General features: G+C 44.1%; 1 protein-coding gene across 6 annotated transcripts in view; it reads left to right on the top strand.

Moving 5' to 3' along the window:
* Positions 1-5,674: 5,674 nt before the first annotated feature.
* Positions 5,675-9,641, top strand: part of CUL2 (cullin 2) — an 84,407-nt gene continuing 80,440 nt past the window's right edge. The window contains exons 1-3 of one of the 6 annotated variants that reach the window (XM_078329884.1): positions 5,973-6,126; positions 6,304-6,410; positions 6,549-6,629. The gene's annotated coding sequence lies outside the window, so the exon portion shown is untranslated. Of the gene's footprint in view, positions 5,879-5,972; positions 6,127-6,303; positions 6,411-6,548; positions 6,630-9,641 lie in introns of those variants that run through there. The other 5 variants (XM_078329885.1, XM_035307177.3, XM_078329883.1 and 2 more) reach the window with 5 other exon arrangements.

The raw sequence follows: 9,641 nt of genomic DNA, 5'->3' as shown, positions 1-9,641 counted from the left end.
TAGCTGGGATTACAGGTGCCCACAACCATGCCCAGCTAATTTTTTGGTATTTTTGGTAGAGAGGGGGTTTCGCTATATTGGCCAGGCTGGTCTTGAACTCCTGAGCTCAGGTGATCCACCTGCCTCGGCCCCCACAAAGTGCTGGGATTACAGGTGTGAGCCACTTTGCCTGGCCTACTTGTTTTTATTAAGTTACAAGTTCTTCCATCTTCTTTATCATCATCCTTATCTGGGTGAGTCAAAATTCATATTTTGCACTTGGTAACACACATTTTGTTTTTCTTTGTAGAAACAGGTTTTGTCTTTAATTCCTGACCTCAAGCAATTCTCTTGGCTTGGCCTCCTAAAGTGCTGGAATTACAGGTGTAAGCCACCGTGCCTGGGGTATTTTTAATATGATGTAACAGTTCAGAAAAATGTCATCTCTGCTTCTTTCTCATATCATGTATAAATCCTTACAAACTTTTACCCAGATTCACTCTGTATTCCCAATTTTGAGGAATCATAAATGCATTATCTGTCTCAAATAGTGGGTTATCTATCTCAAATAGTGGATTTTTCTTCAAAATGACTTCTTTTATAATGCAGCTTTTATCTTATTAAATTACCTGTCTAAAAGTGACTGCAAAGAAATATAGGATCCACAGGTAATTTCTTTTTATTAAAAAAGAATACTTTTTATATTTCCTTTTCAAAGAGCTTTCAACCAGAATTGTCTAGGAGAGGCAAAGATATAACCTGTTTATCTGGTACCACCATCACCCAAAGCATATGATATGAGTTCTGAGCTTTTCTGATTTAGAGACCTTGTACTTTTTCTCATTTATTTTATTTTATTTTTTTGAGTCAGAGTCTCACTCTGTTGCCCAGGGTGGAGTGCAGTGACTCAGCTCACTGCAACCTCTGCTTCCTGGGCTCAAGTGGTAGAGATGGGGTTTCACCATATTGGTCAGGCTGGTCTTGAACTCCTTACCTCCGGTGATCTACCTTCCTTGGCCTCCCAAAGTGCTGGGATTACAGGCGTGAGCCACTGTGCCCCAACCAGCATGTTACTTTTGAAGTCAGAAACAATTATGAAGGAATTCAATAAACATACAAGGCCAAACAGAGTTTTGTAAAATGCAGCATTTGCTAAAAAGTAAAACAAGGAGACCAATCAAAGAAGAACTAGGATTTGAGGTTTGCTTTGGGGATAAGGTCGAACTGATGCTAAAAGTGGTTACTTAAAGAATTTATTTTTCCTCTGGATAGAGGAAGTGATTTCACTTTGATATTAAAGGCTTAGATGCTAATAATCATTTTACAAATATTATTTCCCTACTATAGAGTTTGGATAGACTGTCAAGGGGTTGGGAGAATCTCTGGAATTAAGAAGTAAAGCGGGTCATTCATGTTTGGCATCCTTCACGCTCAATCACATTTCCAGTCAGAGCTAGGAACATGACAAGAGTGAAGGAATTTCATGAGTTAGAGCAGTGGTTCTCGAAGTTTTGGTTTCTTTACACTCTTTTTTTTTTGAGACAGAATTTCACTCTTGTTGTCCAGCTGGAGTGCAATGCAATGGAGCGATCTCAGCTCACTGCAACCTCCACCTCCCAGGTTCAAGCAATTCTCCTGCCTCTCGAGTAGCTGGTATTACAGTCACCCGCTGCCACGCCCTGCTAATTTTCGTATTTCTAGTAGAGATGGGCTTTTGCCATGTTAGTCAGGCTGGTGTCGAATTGCTGACCTCAGGTGATCTGCCTACTTCGGCCTCCCAAAGTGCTGGGATTACAGGCGGGAGCCACCACACCCGGCCTCTTTACACTCTTAAAAATTACTCTGGCTGGGAGCACTGGCTCCCGCCTGTAATCCCAGCTCTTTCGGAAGCCAAGGCAGGCAGAACCTGAAGTCAGGAGTTTGAGACAAGCCTGACCAACGTGGTAAAACTCTTTCTCTACTAAAAATACAAAATTAGCTGGGCAGGGTGGTATATTTGCCTATAATCCCAGCTACTCAGGAGGCTGAGGCAGGAGAATTGCTTGAACCTGGGAGGTGGAGGTTGCGGTGAGCTGAGATCATACCACTGGACTCCAGCCTTGGGCAACAAGAGCAAAACTCCATCTCAAAAAAAAAAAAATTATTGAGGACTTTGAAGAGCTTATGTTCATGTGGGTTATATCTATTGTACTAAGCCATTCTTACACTGTTATAATGAAATACCTGAGACTGGGTAGTTGATTAAATAAAGAGGTTTAATTGGCTCCTGGTTCTGCAGGCTGTGCAGAAAGCATGATCCTGGCATCTCCTCAGTGTTTAGGGAGGCCTCAGGAAACTATCTCTAAATAATTATTGTATTAGAAATTTAAAAGAAAATTTAAAACAATTATTGATTTTTAAAATAACAAACCAAACACATTTTAACATAAATTGCATGTTTTTATGAAAATAATCATATTTTCTAAAAAAATTTGATGAGAAGAAAAGGACTGCTTTTGTATTTTTGCAAATCCCTAAATATTTGGCTGAATAGGAGATAGTGAGGTTCTCTATGGTTGAAGTATATGAAGAGACTCAGGCCTTTGAAAAAAAATTTAACAGCCTTTTTGGATAATTATGGATATTCTTCTTTGATACTATAGTGAAATTCAGCAAGTGGTAATTTCTTTTCTTTTTCTTTCTTTTCTTTTTTTTTTTTGAGACAAGGTCTGCCTCTATTGCCCCAGCTGGGTGCAGTGGTGTGATCTTGGCTCATTGCAACATCTGCCTCCTGGGTTTAAGCAGTTCTTCCACTTCAGCCTCCCACGTAGCTGTGACCATGGGCACACACCACCATGCCTGGCTAAATTTTGTATTTTTTGTAGAGACAGGGTTTCACTATATTGTCCAGGCTGGTCTCAAACTTCTGGACTCAAGAGATCTGCCCGCTTCAGCCTCCCAAAGTGCTGGGATTATAGGCATGAGCCACCAAGTCTGTCAATTGTTCTTTCAGGCCTTCCATTATAATGACCAGATGAGTTCTTCTTGCCTACCGTGCAAACAAAATTCACTGAGACCGAGGTATTGCAATAGAGAAAGAGTTTAATTGACCCGAGGCCAACCACATAGGAGAACTGGTGTTATCATTCAAATCAGTCTCCCCCTGGGTTGGACGTTAGGGTTTTTATGGACAATTTGGTAAGCAGGGGGCTACAGAATGGGTTCTGCTGATGGATTGGGGATGGAATCATGGGGTGTGGAAAACAGTCCTTGAGTGCTGAGCCTGTCTCTGGGTGGGGCCATAGGACCAGTTTTGAGTCATGAGTCCAGCTAGGGACAGTCTGAAAAAGATCTCAAAAAGCAATCTTCAGTTGTATAAGCACTGATGTTATTTATAGGAGCAATTAGGGAAGTCACAAATCTTGTGACCTCTGGACACATGACCCCTTAGTGGTAAGGGAGTATATTAATAGAAATATGCCTATACTTTAGCAAAGTCCACACCCCTCCCATAATCCTATTCTTGCTGCTGTTCATTAGTCTTTCAAAGTTGGTTTTTCATCCCTAAACAAGGAGGGGATAGTTTGGGGGAGGAACTTAGCTTTCAAGTTAAAACATAAACTAATTTCCTCCCCAAATTAACTTGACCTTTGCCTAGGAATGACCAGGAATACCTTGGAGGTCAGAAGCAAGATTAAATCAATGAGGTCAGATTTCTCTTACTATCATATTTTGCAAAGGCAGTTTCACCATGAAAAATGCAGGTAGTTCAGCCTGTAAGTCAACCACACAAGTGCTCTTCTCCAAGACAGCCATCCCACTTTAGCATGCAGAAATGCATGTGTACTTCCCATTTCTTCACACAGAATATTAGAAAGACTCGTATACAAGGGTCAAAATTTAATAAAATTAATGCTTCTACGTCATCCAGGATATTCCTAAATCAACAGTCTTAAAACCTGGGAATGTGTGGCAGTGAAGAATACAGTGATCCAATGGCCACCTGGACAGGTTGGTGATAGTGCCTTGAGTCCTGCTAAAGCATCAATAATGTTCCTCTTCCTTTGTACCATCAGTACAAATTCCCAGTCAAAAAGCTAGAGGAGGCCAGGCATGGTGGCTCAGTCCTGTAATCCCACAACTTTTGGGAGGCTGAGATGGGTGAATCGCTTGAGCTCAGGCGTTTCAGAGCAGCCTGGGCAAAATAGTAAGATCTCTCTCTACCAAAAATACAAAAGTTAGCCAGGCCTGTAGTTCCAGCTTCTTGAGAAACTGAGATGGGACACTCAGTGAGCTATGATTGGGCCACTGTACTACAGCCTCAGGGACAGAGGGATACCCTGTGTCAAAAGGCGGGGGGGAGGTGGGCCTGGCACAGTGGCTCACACCTGTAATCTTAGCACTTTGGGACGCCGAGGTGGGTGATCTGCCTGAGCTCAGGAGTTCAAGACCACCAGCCTGGACAACATGGTGACATGGTGAAACCTCGTCTCTAAAAAATACAAAACATTAGCTAGAGATGGTAGCAGGCACCTGTAATCCCAGCTACTCAGGAGACTGAAGCAGGAGAATGGCTTGAACTTGGGAGATGGAGGTTGCAGTGAGCTGAGATCGTGCCACCTCTGCACTCTAGCCCGGGTGACAGAGCAAGACTCTGTATCCAAAAAAAAGAAACAAAAGGACAAGAAATGTTGCATTGTTGACAAACTAGTTGTTAACCTTGTGACCTCTGTAAAGGCCTCAGGGATTTCCAGGGGTCTGGGGACGGCACAGATTAAAAGGGGGGAAAACGTGGGAGGAAAAAAGGTCACATAATGGAAACATACTGTTGAATTGAATTTAGTATATAAAAACTCTTTACTGAAATAAAGAATATAGACTTCATATACCATGAAGAGCAGATTAGAAGAGGAGGAAGACTCTAGGGATTGATCCGGCCAGGAGGCAGGGTTTTAAACAGGCCTTGAAGAGTTGGCACAGTTTAGAAGGAAGGGGTGGGAGGGAAAAGCTTGCTGAATGGTACAAATGAACAAGACCCTGATCGTGAGCTCTTGAAGATATGAAAGGCAGAAAGCACTAAAGCTGGGCTTCTGTTCCTCTGTGGTCTTGCATATATGAGGAGGTGATGAGTAATTCTACATTTTTGTCAACTTTACTGTTTAAAACTCCAAGGGAGGTTGTTTCCTATGATCCATGTTAGAGGGGAAAAAAAAAAAAGAAAGAAGGAAGAAAAACTCCAAGGGAGGAAGATCCTTCAAGCTGATATGCTTGGGGCTTGGTGAAGGTGAGGTATTAGTGACAAAGATGTGAAGTTTCTTTATTGAAAATACATGTATGTCCAAGACTTGCTCTGTAGATAAAAACCCACTAGAAAAAGAGTTTGTCAGGGAGAAAAAGTAGTTTTGCTAATATATTTTTGATCATTTGCAAAGCCCATGGCAGTGTGTGGCAAGAGGATTGTGCTGTCTTAGGCTCTTCACATAGGTCTGAAACAAGGAAAACATACTTCTGATGAAAGTACCATTCCCACATTGTTATTAGTAGTCCCTGGACTAATGGATAGTGGGTGGGTACTGTGTCCAACCGCTCAGCGAACCGCAATTGCCTCATTGACAGCAAGCCCAGCAGGGCATCCCTGGAATATTAATTTCCGTGGCCTTTTGCAATCGCACGAAGCTTGGCTCCCTGCGCTTGCCGTAACGAGGTCTCTACCATTGCTTTCCGAGGGGGAATTTGGCAGCAGCGGAAGAAGGAGACCGGAGGGTGTGTGTTGAGCAAAGCCGGGTGCAGAGGAGGACGATTGTTTTACAGATCCCGTAATCGGCCCGTCCTTCTCCCCTTTACCCCCCTCCCTACCGCCCCTGCCCCGCCGCGGAGCGGCGGCGGCCTTGGACTTCGCTGTGTTTCCTCGCGGAGACAGGTGAGTGTCGGCGCGCGGGCTCCCCGGGCTTCGCTCCCCACCCCCCGCGTCTCCGGGGTTGGTGGCGGCGGCCGGCCGGGGAGGCGGCCTCGGCGCACAGTAATGGCTGCGCTGTGAGCGGGGGAACGCGAGCTGACAGCCGCCGCCGCCGCCTCCGCCCACCTTCCTCGCCGGGGCTTCGTCCTTCACTCCTTCGGGCTGCCTCCCCCTCCCCTTGTCCCCTGCCCCTTGCCCCGCTTCTGCAGAAGGTAACCCCGCTGAGGGTCGGGGAGCCGGGCAGCAGGCGCCGGGAAACTTCCCTTCCCGGTTAATGGGTGGCGGGGCTGGGGCGGAGGAGAGGAGTTAGGGGCGACGAGGTCGGGGGAGAGGGATGAAGGGGGGAGGCCCGGGAAGATGGTGTCCTGTAAGTGACCTCGGCTCCCCAGAGCGCTGACCCCTAAGCCCTGCCACCCCCCTGGACTGGATCCCAGGCCTCCCCAACCCGATCTTGGCCGCCTCTCCCTCGGCCCCATTTTCCTCCGAAGGAGGGAAGGTGAGAGTGCGTGTACTCTTCTGCATATTTGCGTGCTCACACGAATACACAACTCTGTGTTTGCGTGTGTGTGTGTGGGAGGGGGGTTATCAATCTCATGCATCCTTACCACGAGTATTTTCACTTTTGTTTCCGCAGACTGCAAAGATTGATAGCTTTGGGGAGGAGTATCCTACGTGCATGTTAGACCTCTTGTCTCAACACTTAGGGTCTGCTGAAGTAAGATCCTCACACGCTTTCTAGCACTTGCTTACCCTCTAGGGAGTCTGGACCATTCCCTACCGTTATGTGCATGCAAATAAAACATTCGTGAATTGTAGGCTGTTATTAATGTTAAGCCCACACCTTTGTCCCATGGATTAAAATATTACTAGTTGAAGGCCAGTTACTCTGGGCGTTTAAATTTTGAAGATACATACTATTAACATTCAATATAGATTGTGACTGTTCAACACATAAACGTCTTTGAACTAGACTTGTTCCAAGCCTATCTTCGTAGTAATGATGGGAAATAATTACTTTGATCGGATTGACAACTGACTACATAATAATCACTTAAAAACATTCAAAATACTGTTGTCTGCCCTTTAGAATCTTACATTCCTTTTCAGGACAGACACACGAAAGGATTAGCTATACTTTGCTTCTTTTTCTTTTGACCGTATGCAGTATCTGGGAAGATCTTTCCAAAAGAGTCACGTGAGATAACAGAAGTACATAGTTTTTTTGGTTTTGAGATGGAGTTTGGCTCTTGTCACCCAGGCTGGAGTGCAGTGGTGTGATTCGCCTCCCGGGTTTAAGCAATTCTCCTGCCTCAGACTTCCAAGTAGCTGGGATTACTGGCATGTGCCACCACACCTGGCTAATTTTGTATTTTTAGTGGAGATGGGGTTTACACCATGTTGGCCAGGCTGGTCTCGAACTCCTGACCTCAGGTGATCCACCTGCTTTGGCCTCCCAAAATGTTGGGATTACAGGCCTGAGCCACTGCATCCAGCCCATAGCGTTTTGAATTACCCGTTTTTTTTTTTTAAATTTTATTTGCTGTTTATGAGTTGGAACATTTCTACAGTGTGCATTCACATAGCCTGGGAAAAATTCCTTTTCAGTTGCCTTTTGAGTATTTGGTTGTTCTCCTGCCTCTGAAATACTCTTTATTCTCCATCCTCTTTGGTGGCTTTCAGTGTTCTATAAATGTGAAGATTATCCATGTCTTTTATCTTCACCAGTCTGTCAGGAGATTAAATGTTGTGGAACTTCTTTAAAGTCATTTTTGCCTTTTGTAGACACGGGGGGTGAGACCCCGTGTCTACAAAAAAAATATCTGTCAGTTGACAAATATTAAGCACTTGGTTTATTTGCCAAGGAGCACTGCAGGCATTAAGGATACAAGGGTAAACAAGACACATTAAATTTCACATTAAATTTATCTTCTCGGAGTATCAATTCTGGCTTGGGATGGAGAGACAGACAGTAAACAGATAATCTCAGAGAGTAAGTGCTGTGTAGGAAATGAGGTAAGGAGTTGTGGTAGTGGCTGGGGGATTACTTCAGATACTATAATCTGAGAAGACCTTCCCGAGGTAAAGTTTGAAATTCTGAGGGAAAAGTTTCTATTTTAGGGAGGATCAAATGGAGAAGCCTTGAGGTGCTATCAAGCTGGGATCCAACGAACTGAAAGTGGCTTAAAGTGGACTGTGTTCGGGCTCTTCCCTGGTCTCTTAACTCAGACTGCAAAAGTAGACTTTGCTCTCTTTTTTAAAATAAAAAAAAAAGAGAGAGATTAAGGGTAGGTCCTAGCCAGGGGCTGGATCATGTTGGCTTTTGTTCTTCTGAAGCTTTAAGAGGCTTTTGGAACTCTTCTAAACTGGGAGTGGTAAGGTCTGATTGAGAATCAGACTGCCATTTGGAAAAGAGACACACAAGGAAACCAGTGAAAATGTTTTGAGATGTGTTTTGGAGTTGAAGATACTTACTGAAATTGTCATGTTTTGGATGAGCATGCAGTTGGGACAGGGGTTTTTGGCTTCTGCTGGAGGATGATGATGCTGTGTACTGAGACGAGGAAGAGTCGGTGGGAATTGTCAGGGTCATGCTGTTGTATGGGTTGGAGTTGGATTGGACTGGTTAAGTTGGATCTAGTTGTTCCAGTGGAGGTTAGAAGTAGGTGATTGGAAATAAGTGTGGAACTTAGTGAGAAGTTAAGGAGTGATTTATTCATTCAACGAGGGCTTCTCAAGCACCAGCTTTAGACCAGATGTGTGGATATAGTAGTTAAAAAATCTCTAGCTTCGTGGAACTTAAGTTCTAGTGAGGAGAGAAAGATGGATATGGAGAATCGTCAGCATTTATTTATTGATATACTATACTTATGTTTTGAACAAAAACTATATTCATGTGGTTCACAATTTAAAATGCGAAGTCTGGGAGACACAGTGAGACCCTGTGTCTACAAAAAATAATTGTAAAAAAATTAGCCAGGCACGGTAGTGCACGCCTGTATTACTGACTGTTGAGAAGCTGAGGCCAGATGACCAGATTGGAGGCTGCAGTGATCTGTGATTGCACCACTGCACTCCAGCACCAATGACAGAGTGAGACTCTGTCTCTAAAACAAACGGAAAACCAAAATATAAAATTATCCTTGGGGAATAGACTGAAAATCTCCCTCCACTTCTTGTACCCTTGTCATCCGGCTTTCCTTGGAGTCAAACATTGTTAGCTCTTTCTTAGATGTCCTTTGAAAAAAAAAATTCGTGCACATGCAAGTGAATATTGTCCCCACTTTGCAGAAATGGTTGTGAACTTTACTTGCTTTGGCATTTGTATTTTTTAGAGTATTGAACAGTTTTAAGTTACGAATTAAGATGAGAACACAGAGAATGTAGAAAGGAGAGGCCGGGTGAGGTGGCTCATGCCTGTAATCTAAGCACTTTTGGAGGCCGAGGCAGACCGATCATGAGGTCAAGAGATCAAGGCAGGAGAATCACTTGAACCCGGGAGGCAGCGGTTGCAGTGAGCAGAGATCAAGCCACTGCACTCCACCCTTCTGACAGAGCAAGACTCCACCTCAAACAAAAACAAAACAGGAGAAAACTATGAGTACTGCAGCATTTTCTGATTTGGTCCCTGCCCTTGTTAAGTTTATCTATTTATTTATTTTGAGATGGAGTCTTGCTCTGTTACCCAGGCTGGAGTTTGTATTTTAAGTAGAGATGGAGCTTCACCAGG

Source organism: Callithrix jacchus, chromosome 7, assembly GCF_049354715.1.
Source record: "Callithrix jacchus isolate 240 chromosome 7, calJac240_pri, whole genome shotgun sequence".
In the NCBI taxonomy this organism is placed as follows: Eukaryota; Metazoa; Chordata; class Mammalia; order Primates; family Cebidae; genus Callithrix; species Callithrix jacchus.
The sequence above is the reverse complement of the archived record's forward strand: the minus strand, read 5'-3'. Positions and strand labels throughout refer to the sequence as shown.